The sequence below is a fragment of the Castor canadensis genome, chromosome 6 (genome assembly GCF_047511655.1).
Source record: "Castor canadensis chromosome 6, mCasCan1.hap1v2, whole genome shotgun sequence".
In the NCBI taxonomy this organism is placed as follows: domain Eukaryota; kingdom Metazoa; phylum Chordata; class Mammalia; order Rodentia; family Castoridae; genus Castor; species Castor canadensis.
This window is the reverse complement of record NC_133391.1, coordinates 144127957-144138819: the sequence shown is the minus strand read 5'-3', so window position 1 is coordinate 144138819 and position 10863 is coordinate 144127957.

Sequence of the window (10863 nt, the reverse complement as noted above, 5' to 3'; positions counted from 1 at the left end):
TTAGAGGAGAAAGAAATGAAACACTTCAGGGCAAAAAAAGAGAAATTTATGTTCACACAAGTTGCCTCACTATACTGTCTCAGACATCAAAGAGACTAAATAAGGGCATCAGGGCCTCTGAGGAGTCCATGGTGGATACAGGAGTTGGGGTGAAATCCAACAGCAATTTTGATGAGGCTCAGTCTTTGGCCTATTGCAGAAGTTTCTCCCGAACACGGGAAGGCTCTGTCATTTATGGGGACTGGGTCGCAACCACAGCCTGTGGTCCCTGGTGTTCCCTGAATTGGCACAAACAAATGCCCAAAGATGGCCTCTGTTCTTCATTTTCCAAATGACTCAGAAGATCATTGTTCACATTGCTGATTTATGAAATCCTAATGTGGCAGATAAGACCCAGTTTCCTTGGGGGACTGATTTCTCTAGGTAGTTTTCATTATGGCAGCTACAATTACATACGCATTTCTGCCAACAACACTTAGTTCTTTATTTTATACTTCAAAGTTTCTTGGCAGCAGGTCCAGAGTTCTGGAATTCACTATTTTGATTATGTATGAGTAGAAAGTCTGGGAGGGATGTATGTCAGGTCATGCTTATATGATGGATGCTGTTTGAGGAGTGGGAAGTGAAAGATGTTGCAAAGGTAAGCTTGCTACTGAAGCAGTAATGATGGTGAGCTAGGTGATTCAACCAACCTCATAGGCAATCTCACCTTTACTGATTTGAATTATATATCTCTATCTATCTACCTACCTACCTACCTGCTAGCATTTCACAAGTATAGGACAAAGTTGCATCAAAAAGCTATTAGCAAGCAAACTAATTCAGTAAAACAAAGAGTCTGAAGAAATAGTTATTAAAGCACTAAGTTAGAGAAAAAGACAAAATTACATAAGTAGAGAAAAATAGCTTGTTCAGAAAACCTGAAACCTTTAGTTTAAATGCTTTCATGTTGATACATCCTGTGTCAGATATGTAACCTACTGTTTTTTTTAATCTACAGATCATTAAGTACTAATATATAGACCAAGGTGGGTCTGAAAGCTAAATGGTATATTCAGAGATTTTTAAATATGGCATGTGAAACATTCCTTTCAGCAAGAGTTGAAGGTTCAGTACAATCAGAAAAGTTTTAGAAAAAAATTAACATCTAAAGAGTGTATTAGTTTCCTAGTACTCTAAAAATGTAATGACTTTAAACAAAACAAATTTGTTTTCCTATAGTTCTGGAGGTCAGAAGTGTGAACCAAGGTATTAGTAGGTTTTATTCCTTTGAGAAGTTCTAGGAAAGAATCTGAGAGCTGGTGGAGTGGCTCAAGTGGTAGAGCGCCTGCCTAGCAAGTGTGAGTCCCTAAGTTCAAACCCCAGTACAACCAAAATAAATAAATAATGAGGAAAGAATCTTTTTCCTTCTTTTCTTAGTTTTTAGAGTTTGCTTATATATCTTGGCTCAAGTCTCCTTTGATGTTTTGAGTCACCAGTTGCTAGACAGGTTCTTCTCAAACTGCATCACTCTGTAGTCTCATCTCTCTTCCGTACTTATAGGACCCTTGTGATTGCATTGAAACTACCTAGATGACTCTGGATAATCTTCCCATATCAAGGTCCTTAACTTTATTACACTTGTAAAGTCCCCTTGCTCTGTAAGATAACATATTTACAAGTTCCAGTAACTAGAATGTGAACTTCAGGGGCTCCTATTCTGCCTACCACAATGGTCTTCTAAATGTCATAATAGTGGGAGTTTGTGTCTGATCTAGACAACCCAGTCTGCTGTCATCTCAAACTCTGTCTTCTCTCTGAAGTTTGCCACTGAAAGACTAGTTTTTCTTATTTTTGAGAAGGATATAGATGGTAAAAATAAATTGGAAGATAGACATAAATATGAAAAATAGAAAGATGAAATAAGGAAAAGATAAAAATGTGGAAGATAAAAACAAATACTGAAATCAGGAAAAGTTAAGTAGGTCTAAAATGAAGAAGTGGTGTCTGAGTGACAGTGGCTCATGCCTGTAATCCTAGTTACTTGGGAGGTCTGAGGTTTGAGGTTTGAGGACACTCCAAGCAAAAAGCGATACCCCATCCCCCAAATACTCAACATATAAAAGGACTGGTAGAGTGTCTCAAGGGGTAGAGTATCTGCCTAACATGTGTATAGCCCTGAGTTCAAACCCAGTACTGCCAAAATGAGAGTGGTGGGGGAAAGGAGGGAGAGAAAAGAGAGGTGTTTATTTTGTAATTAGCTAATCAACTTTTTTGGTGGCATCAAACCCAGGCCTTTATGCCTGCTAGGCAAGTGCCCTTCCACTGAGCTACATTCCCAGCCCATTAGCCAAGAAATATTTAGCAAATTGTTTTATTCTAAATTTTGTGGGCAATAAAAAATAGAAGAAAATATGAGCCTTGCTAAGGAGTTTCAAATCATGGTGATGAAGCACATGTGGAAATAACTGAAGGTTGTACTTTCACCCATCATTGTTGAAGGAATAGACTTTCTTATGCCCTCCAGATAAACTTCTTTACTCATAGCCTCTTGGCATCTTTTCTGGGCTTTCCTCACAGTGTGCCCTGAAACCACAGGCATGTCCCAGAAACAGTGAGTAAGTCCATTTGGCTGGAGCTGAGGGTGCAAATGTCAGTAGGGACCCAAATTTTGATTGTCATCAGAGCAGTTGGCATACTAATGACCTACCCAGGAATCTCTTGTTCCTCCTAATGTATTGTTCTTTCCAGGTTTGGTGAGTTGAAACACTCAAGATCTGGTCAGACCTATAGCTGCCTATACTGCCTATAGCTAAGCATAATTGTGACATTCCATTGCCACCATTTAACAATATACAGGTTGTAAGTGACCACAAAACCCAGTACTTCATCAGCTGGAAGAGCATTTGCCACATGTGTAACTTCAATGTCAATTCCTTGGACATGGCTCCACTTGGAAATGCTTTAGATCCAGCCTATTTACATTATCTTGGAGAAACATTTCCATTCTTCTGGTCTCGCTGACCATGTCCTTATTCTCCTATGATGTCAGAAATAGGCTGGGTTAGCCCAGTTTCTTGTCATTAGTGTGTCAATGAAGGATTTCAAGCAGGCTCTTCAGAATAAGATGTGCACGAACCTCAAAAATAACAAAACAAAACCCAGGGAATTTGTTCTAATAAAGTGGCCATGATCAGTGAGACACTGGGAGCAAACGGATGGTTCTTCTTCCCCTGCTGCCTCTCCCTATCCCAAACCCGCCTCGGCCTCCTGGAACACAAGTCACTTAAGACGAGAAAGTTACTTTGGCTCTCTTTGCTATAGCCCAAATGCTGATGCACAACTATTTCTTATATTTTCTTCCTGGAATTACAGAGATGCAACCTGAAATAAAAGGAAACAGAAACAAGAGAATAAATTCTAAAAGCAGTTCTTTGAAAATATTTACAAAATAGAAAAGAAAACTCTCTTGCAAAATCAGTCGGAGTAAAAAGATAGGGCAAAGCATTTAGGAAAGAGCAACTGGAGAAGTGGCTCAGGGTTAGAGAACTGCCTGTACCACTCACAGCCCTGGCTTGATCCCCAGCACCACTAAAAATAAATAAATAAAAGGAAAAAAAAAAAAAAACAACCAAAAGAGGTTAGGAATGAGAATGGAGACACAAAAGGCATCGTCAAAATCAGCAATTTTGAGACAATTCCTCTACGGTGTAAAGTGGAAAACCTAAAGCAAATAAACAGACTGGTTTTGCTAACAGTTTAGACAAGTGGGCCCTAATCAAACCAACCATGAACTACAGACAAAATAGAGATACAACTACTCAAAGGCACTGGGAAGGTAGATTCTGGAAGCAGATTCTGGACTACCACTTGCAATGAAGAAATAGCATGGAGTGTTTATGACCTTCCCCCACCCCTAAAGGGCAGTTTCACTTTGTACCTCATTGGGTGGCAAAAACTGTGAAAGAAATCTTTAAAGTGATTGGCATACAAAGCCAGAGAATTCACCCCCAAGAGAGTAAAAAGAATTATAGCAATCATGACCATGATATGTCACTTTTGAGAAGTCGTTGATCTCTAGATTAAGTCATGGTGTTTTCTGCCAGGAAGGAATAATGGAGAAAAGGAGGGACAGCAGAAGCAAGAAATTGATATGCACCCATTTTGTGCTGGGAAATTCACCTGTATTCTTTACCTCCCCTGGGAGAGTGATATTACCCCTGCTTGGAGATCAGAGAGGTCTTAAACAAAGTTCAGGAAAAAAATCCCTCCTCTGTGAAGTCCTACAGTTAAAAAATGATAGGTGTGAGATTTAAAGCCAGACCTTCAAATCACTGTCAGAGCACGTGGTTTTCCATTTCTTCTCCAACTGCCAGAAAGAGGTTTATTTTGAAACATAGAAACACTTCTGTCTTTGTATTTTATTACTTCTAGATACTTGAAAAAACATGTCTTTTTTGGTCCTAGTGTGCCCTCTATCCTCCTTCTAAAAGACCTGTCATTTCCTGTAGAATGTCATTAGTCACAGTAGCTGAATTTTCTAGGACGTGTGACTTGCTTTCTCAATCCCCTAGAGCTTATTTCTCCCTGCTGTGTCTTTTAGGCCCTCACTTCACCTCTGGCTCTTAATAAAATAGAGTTTAGAGTCACCAACACCTTTAGTTTCTTTTCAACAACAACAAATTTGTAGATTGAGTATTTTTGTGCCAAATGCAGTGGCAAGGTTGGGACACCATACTGTGTTTCTCACTTTCCTGATGCTTATGTTTTAGTGGAATAAGAGAGTTCAATGTGGGGTTTTCAACCCTGGTTGCACAGGAAATTTTGTTTGTCTTGAAGGCCTACGCTCCTTCTAGAGATTCTAATTTGGAAGGGTCTGGGATGAGGAATGGACATGAGCATCCTTGTAAAGCTCCCCAGACAATCCCTATGGACAGCCACACTGATGCAATGTGGTACCCATGAAAGGAATCAATAAAAGATGTTTGAGGTGATTGGAAAGCCGCATTTTCTGAACACAGCATAGCAGGTTGTATTGCTTGTGAACAGAGGAGATGCCTCGGAGCGGAAGGCTCTTCTCCTGCCCCTCAAGTCACACGTAGAACAGCTGGAAGCTCTGTCAATAGCCTAGGTCCACTTGATCCCAAAAGCTTCTGGTCAAAATCCCGTGTGTCCTGACAGCAGGTTCCATGACAACATTCATTACCATTTACTAATTGCTCCTTCTCATTATCCTAGTTAATGTTTACATCCTGTGAGGCAGTCATGATGTTTTTATTTTACAAATGAGGAATCAGGGACAGTAAGTAGTAAGCTGGAGGTCACACAGTAGGGAAGTGAGAAGGTTAGTCCCAAGGCTCTGCTCTGACCCACAAGGCCACACATGTCAGGGGCCAAATGTGTGGTGCTGAGCAGATGGTCTTGAGGAAAGGGCCGGGAAGGGCCATTTAGCCCTAAACTCACACAGCCATGGACTCTGCAGACCCAGGTCTAGGCTGCAACCCAACTCAGGTCAGCTGCACTTGCATCTTGAATTCTTCTAGGAAAGTTAAAAATAATACTTTCCCTCCCTTTCTCACACCAAAACTTTTGGAACGCTGCATGATTTCTGTTCTTCGGAATCTGTTTAGAAGAGGTTGTTGAACAAAACTAATGTTTACATTTTTCTTTCCCCCATTTACTTGTTCTAAGAATGTTGGAAATATGTAGGGGTGGGTAAAATTGGGAAGTGATGGACATGGGTCTTTTTTGTCATCCCCTTTCTCTTTTGAACTCTTTCTTCCCCTTTGTGGGATCAAAACTTTCTTGGAAAGGATAGGATAAGTTATTTTTTATTTATTTATTTTTCTATTATTCGTATGTGCATACAATGCTTGGAGGATAAATTCATTACACTACAGTGTGAATGACTGATAGGGTTTCATGTGCCACCTTTCCTAGGGACAGTCACATTTTAACAGGGGACAAGAAGTTCAACTTGGGAGTCCAACACACATAGACTTGAATCTTGGGCTGCTTACTGGTTATGTAACGCTTGGCAAGTAACCTAACCTCGCTTAGCTTCCACTTCCTCATATCTAAAAAGAGAATACTACTTCAGAGAGTTATGATGAGGATTAAAAAGATTTGAGACTGTGCCTAGCACAGTGCCAGCACACAGTAGGCGTCTATTAAATCTTTATCACTTTTCACTTCAATGGCAGAGTTCATGTGCCATTACAACTGAACAATGCAAAGAAAAGAAATTTTACTTTGTTTTGGAAATCTCTCAACAGTACATGGTCTTCCTCTACTTCAGAGACTATCCAGGTATTGTTGAAGAACACACATACACACACACACACACACACACACACACACACGCCTGCACACATATACACATACTCCAGGACCTGTTGTGGAAAACAAGTGTTTCATGAAGGAAGGTCATGACTGTATTTCACATCCATATGACCTGTCAGCCCTTTCTTACAAGACCAAAGCTGCCTCCAAAGCATAGATGTGAAGGTTAGTATTTGATCTCTGACACAGTAAACACTTGGCTATTGCCAGTATTTTGAAAGAAACAGCTGCCTATGGTCTTTCAACAGGGGGTGAAATTCTCTTCCTCTGAATGAAAAACTATAGGCTGAGTTCTCACAAAGTGTGGCTGAAATGCAAATATATTTCAGAGTTTGAGCCTTTCTTTCAATGCATTAAAAAGGTGATGGTGATTAAAGAACAATGCAAAGATGATAATTGCGAAGCTTTTATGATTATCTGTGGTGAGGGAAGCTTTGTGTGCAAGTTTCACTTTCATTATGTCTTTGTCATCCTTGTAAAACATCCCATTAGACTTTTTACTGAGGCAGAGAAGCCAGGCTGACAATGGAAACTAAGTTGTTTAATTGCTATTACCTTTGAAATTTTGAAGTGTATTTTTTTTTTTCATAATCGTTTCGGGAAAAGCAGCTTGGATTTGAGAGCTGAGGATTGTGATCTGAGGGTTGAGAGAGTCTGTGCTGCATCGAGATTCTTCTGATACTTCAGGCTCTGCCTGGGGACAGATGGATTTGGACTTCACCTCGACTGGGTTGACCCTGGCTTGCAGCCACAGCAACTTGGGTTCGAAGCTCGGCCAGGCCACTTACTGGATGGTAGCCCCTGGCAAACCCTGTAGACTTTCCATGCCTCAATTGAGCTCAGTAAGATCCACAGTGTGACAGTCGCTCAAAGGACCTCTGTGAAAGTAAATGACAGAATTTACATAACGTAAGATCACATTGACCAGATAAGAATCATGAATACTGCTTCTTTCTCCTCTCTAGATAAACAAATGTGATTGGTCCAGAGAAAAAAATTAAAGTGAGCATCAAGGGTAGCACTGGAAGGAAAGAGAAGTCACAGAGGGAAAATGCCTTTGAGCATGCATGTGCACACATGCTTTTGTGTGTATGTGTGTGTGTGTGTGTGTGTGTAAATCCCAGTCTTTGAAACTCAAAGTGTAAAACACTGAATGTATACATTGAAATGTATACGTTCCAATACAGTTGGAAATGTTCCTTGAGGTGGGAGTGCAAACATGAGCATACAGGGATTCCATTTGCCTGACCTGGTGATGTTAGCTCCCAGCAAATGTCTTGTTCATACAGAGCATTTTGATGAGTTAATTCAAACCAAGTGAAGGCATTAAATAAATATCTTGCATTTTGAGACATGTTTCCTGACCTTTTTTTTTTTTTTTAAAAAAAACTAGTCTTTCCTAGCTCCTGAACACAAGTCATCCCCATCTATTTCCTAAGATAATCCATTATAAATTATGACAGGTTCCCCAGCCTGATGAGCTGCCCTGGTCTCACTTTTCTGTGCTGGTCATCTCTGACAAGTTCCATGCATGACCGGTCAGGAGATGGCTAATTCCAGTCCACGCATTTTTCAGATGAGCTTTATTTTATTTTTGATTTCCCCACAAATGCCCGCCAGGCGCAGATTTCATCAGTTACAGACATAGCTCTCTAATCTGTGCCGCCCTTCCGTACTCGAACTACTAGATGAATTAAGGTCCAGTTACATGTAAAAGTGATTACGATAGTGAAATGTCTGTCCAGAGTGTCCTCCCCCAAGAGGGCAAAGATTCGAGGCTCTGACACCCCTCTTTGGCCATCTTGGGGCCATGTATTGTACAATAAAAGTGATCCCAACAATCTTCTAAAGCAAACTCTGGGTTTTCTAGCTCAATGGCCTCAGGCAATCATGCAGCAGAAAAATAAATGGTTTTCTCCATTTGGGGGAAATTATTTTGTTTTGTCTTCATCTGGCAAAATTTCTTGTAGAGAAAGCTGATGTCATCCTTTTGAAATCTTCCCATGTCACCTCCATAGGCATCTGGCTTTGACTTAGAGGCAGATGACTTCTAAATCCTGATAATTGAAGGATTTCAATTATCATCTTCTTTGTGATCTGTGTTAGGTTCATCTAAGCATTTCTGAGGACAACTCAAGTCTGTGTGGACTCTATTTGCCTGTCCCTCAAGTTGACAAGGGCCAGACACACATGGAGCAGGCATGGCACAGAGACCTGTAGTTATACCAGACCAGGGAGTGAAGGAGTAAAGGCCACCTCTTCTGCTGATGAAGAGTTTATAATACAACTCAGGGTAGAGGAAATATTCCTAAGGACTCATTTACTTATTGTATATCATCATTTTCATAAATTAGTAAGATATACCAAGATGGAGGGAATAAGGAGGAATCATATAGCAGAGAGTATTCCGGACCAATGGACTACGTTTTGCCACCAAAGTATGTGATCTTGTATACTTAACAGTCTCTCCCTAGGCCTTAGTTCCCACAAATATAAATTCTATAAAGTTCTAGTCTTCTATGACAAATAGCAGAAGAGCTGGGAAAATCAGGGAAGCTTGCTTTCTTTCCACTGAAGTTTTTAGAACAATGGTCTCTAAGGCATAGCCATGGTTATCCTAAGGGAGCCTTTGACCTTTGACCTGGCCTCTTAATATGGATTTCTTTTTCCAACGTTCCGAGCAGACCCGGAGCAGATGAGGTAAAATGTGCTCAAGTCCACTGAACAAGTTCTCAGTGGAAGAAAGTGCCTCCACAGAAGGTCTGACAAACTCTCTAGACCTGCGCTTTGAGCCAAGCCAGAGGTGAGTGGCAAAGGCAGGGTGAGGTGATGCTGCCCCGACCGGCAGGAGCCAGCCTTGCACCCACTCCCCACCGCCCGCCAGGCTAGGGCCCAACTGCCCTCTGGGACAAGCCAACCTTGGTAGTCACCCAACTTGAGAATCTTTTGAGCTCTTCCTGTCGCCATGCCCCACCCCATCCCATTCCACCCTCGCCTCTTCTTTCTCCTCCCTGGCAGCCTCTCTGTTTTCAGATGTTTACCCAAAGAGGACAGCCATGCAAGACCTGGGGGGAGGAAGACATGCTGAAAGATTCTTCCAGAGGTTTCTGAGGCACATGGAATGGATGTCTACCTTTACCCTGCGTGTCCTGACATATTCTGTGTGTGTGTGTGTGTGTGTGTGTGTATTTTCACTCGTTGACAGTGGTCTGTATCTCTGGCTTGCAATGTCACTAATCCTAGATTAGCCCAAGTCCAGTACCTTTTATGGAAACATGGGTGTCATCTGCGCTCCAAATGTCCCATCTCAGTGGTCTCAATTTGATCAGGACATCCGGACTTTGTAACATCATTTTATAACTGTTCCCCCGACCCTAATTCCATCCTTCAGAGCTCTGAGGACATGTAACTGGAAGCCACTCCAGTTACTCTCCCCCTCTGTGGTGGACCCGTGTCACCTGCCGCCCTGGCATCATCACCCAGGCATGCACTGTCACACTCCCAACCGGAATGTCAGCTTGCTGTTTGAGATTCACACCGACACTTGGTCCCCAGAGGGCTCCTCCTGGAGCCAGGGCGGCCTGTGCTTGGGAACACATAAAAGCACAGGAGTCCCCTCACTTCTTGGCAGCACTTCAAGCACTAGCCCAATGAAGAGATCTTGACAGCATACTTGTAAACGCCACAGGCCCCAAGGGCTCAAACACCACGATATTTATGCTCACAGGGTGGAAGCCAAAACAGTTGGGTTGTTATGCAGACAGAGGTCTCTGAGTGGGACCAGCATTTCTGACACCTGTTAATTGGCATTTGAAAGAACTGAGCAGAGGAGGGTGGGGACCTTTGGAGCTGCTGCCAACCTGTACCTGAACAGCGGGGAGTCTGGCGAGGTTCCCCCCCTTACCCCCAGCTGGTCAAAGATTCCTGGGGGAGGAGGGGAGGATGAGCAAAAAAGTCCAAAGGTTGCCAGAGAGGATAATCGGAGAAGGAAGAAAATAGGAAGGAGGGTGAGAAGAAAAGTAAGAGACCAGGAGGGAAAGGAAAAAATAGAGGGCGAGTATTTTTAGATTTGCTAGCACAGACCTTTGTGTATGTAGCACCCTGGGCCCTGTTTCTGCAGTCCCAGCACTACTGCAGGTTGGACTATGCACTCCTTGTCCCCTTTCCTCCAGGACATGGATCTCACTGTCATTAACGGCCAATTCCAGGACCACTTCCTCCAAAGAACCTTCCCTGAAAATCCTAGCCAGCTGAGCTAGGTTCTTCCTTGGGGAACTCCTATTGTGACATTCAGTTTAGCACCTCACAATTCTTATGTATACATTGTGCTCCTCCCCTACAATTGCCTCCCCTCCCCCAATTTTTAATTCTTTAGGGGTCATATTAGAGATGTTTTCTGGTGCACAGAGTCCAGCTCAGCTTTAGACTCTTGGTGAAATCTTGGTATCCACAGTGGAAGGATTGGTTTCCTCCCTTGGTCTGGATGTTTTTTTCACTTTTTCTGTTGCAGACCTCCCCCACTCACCTTCCACTCCACCAAGT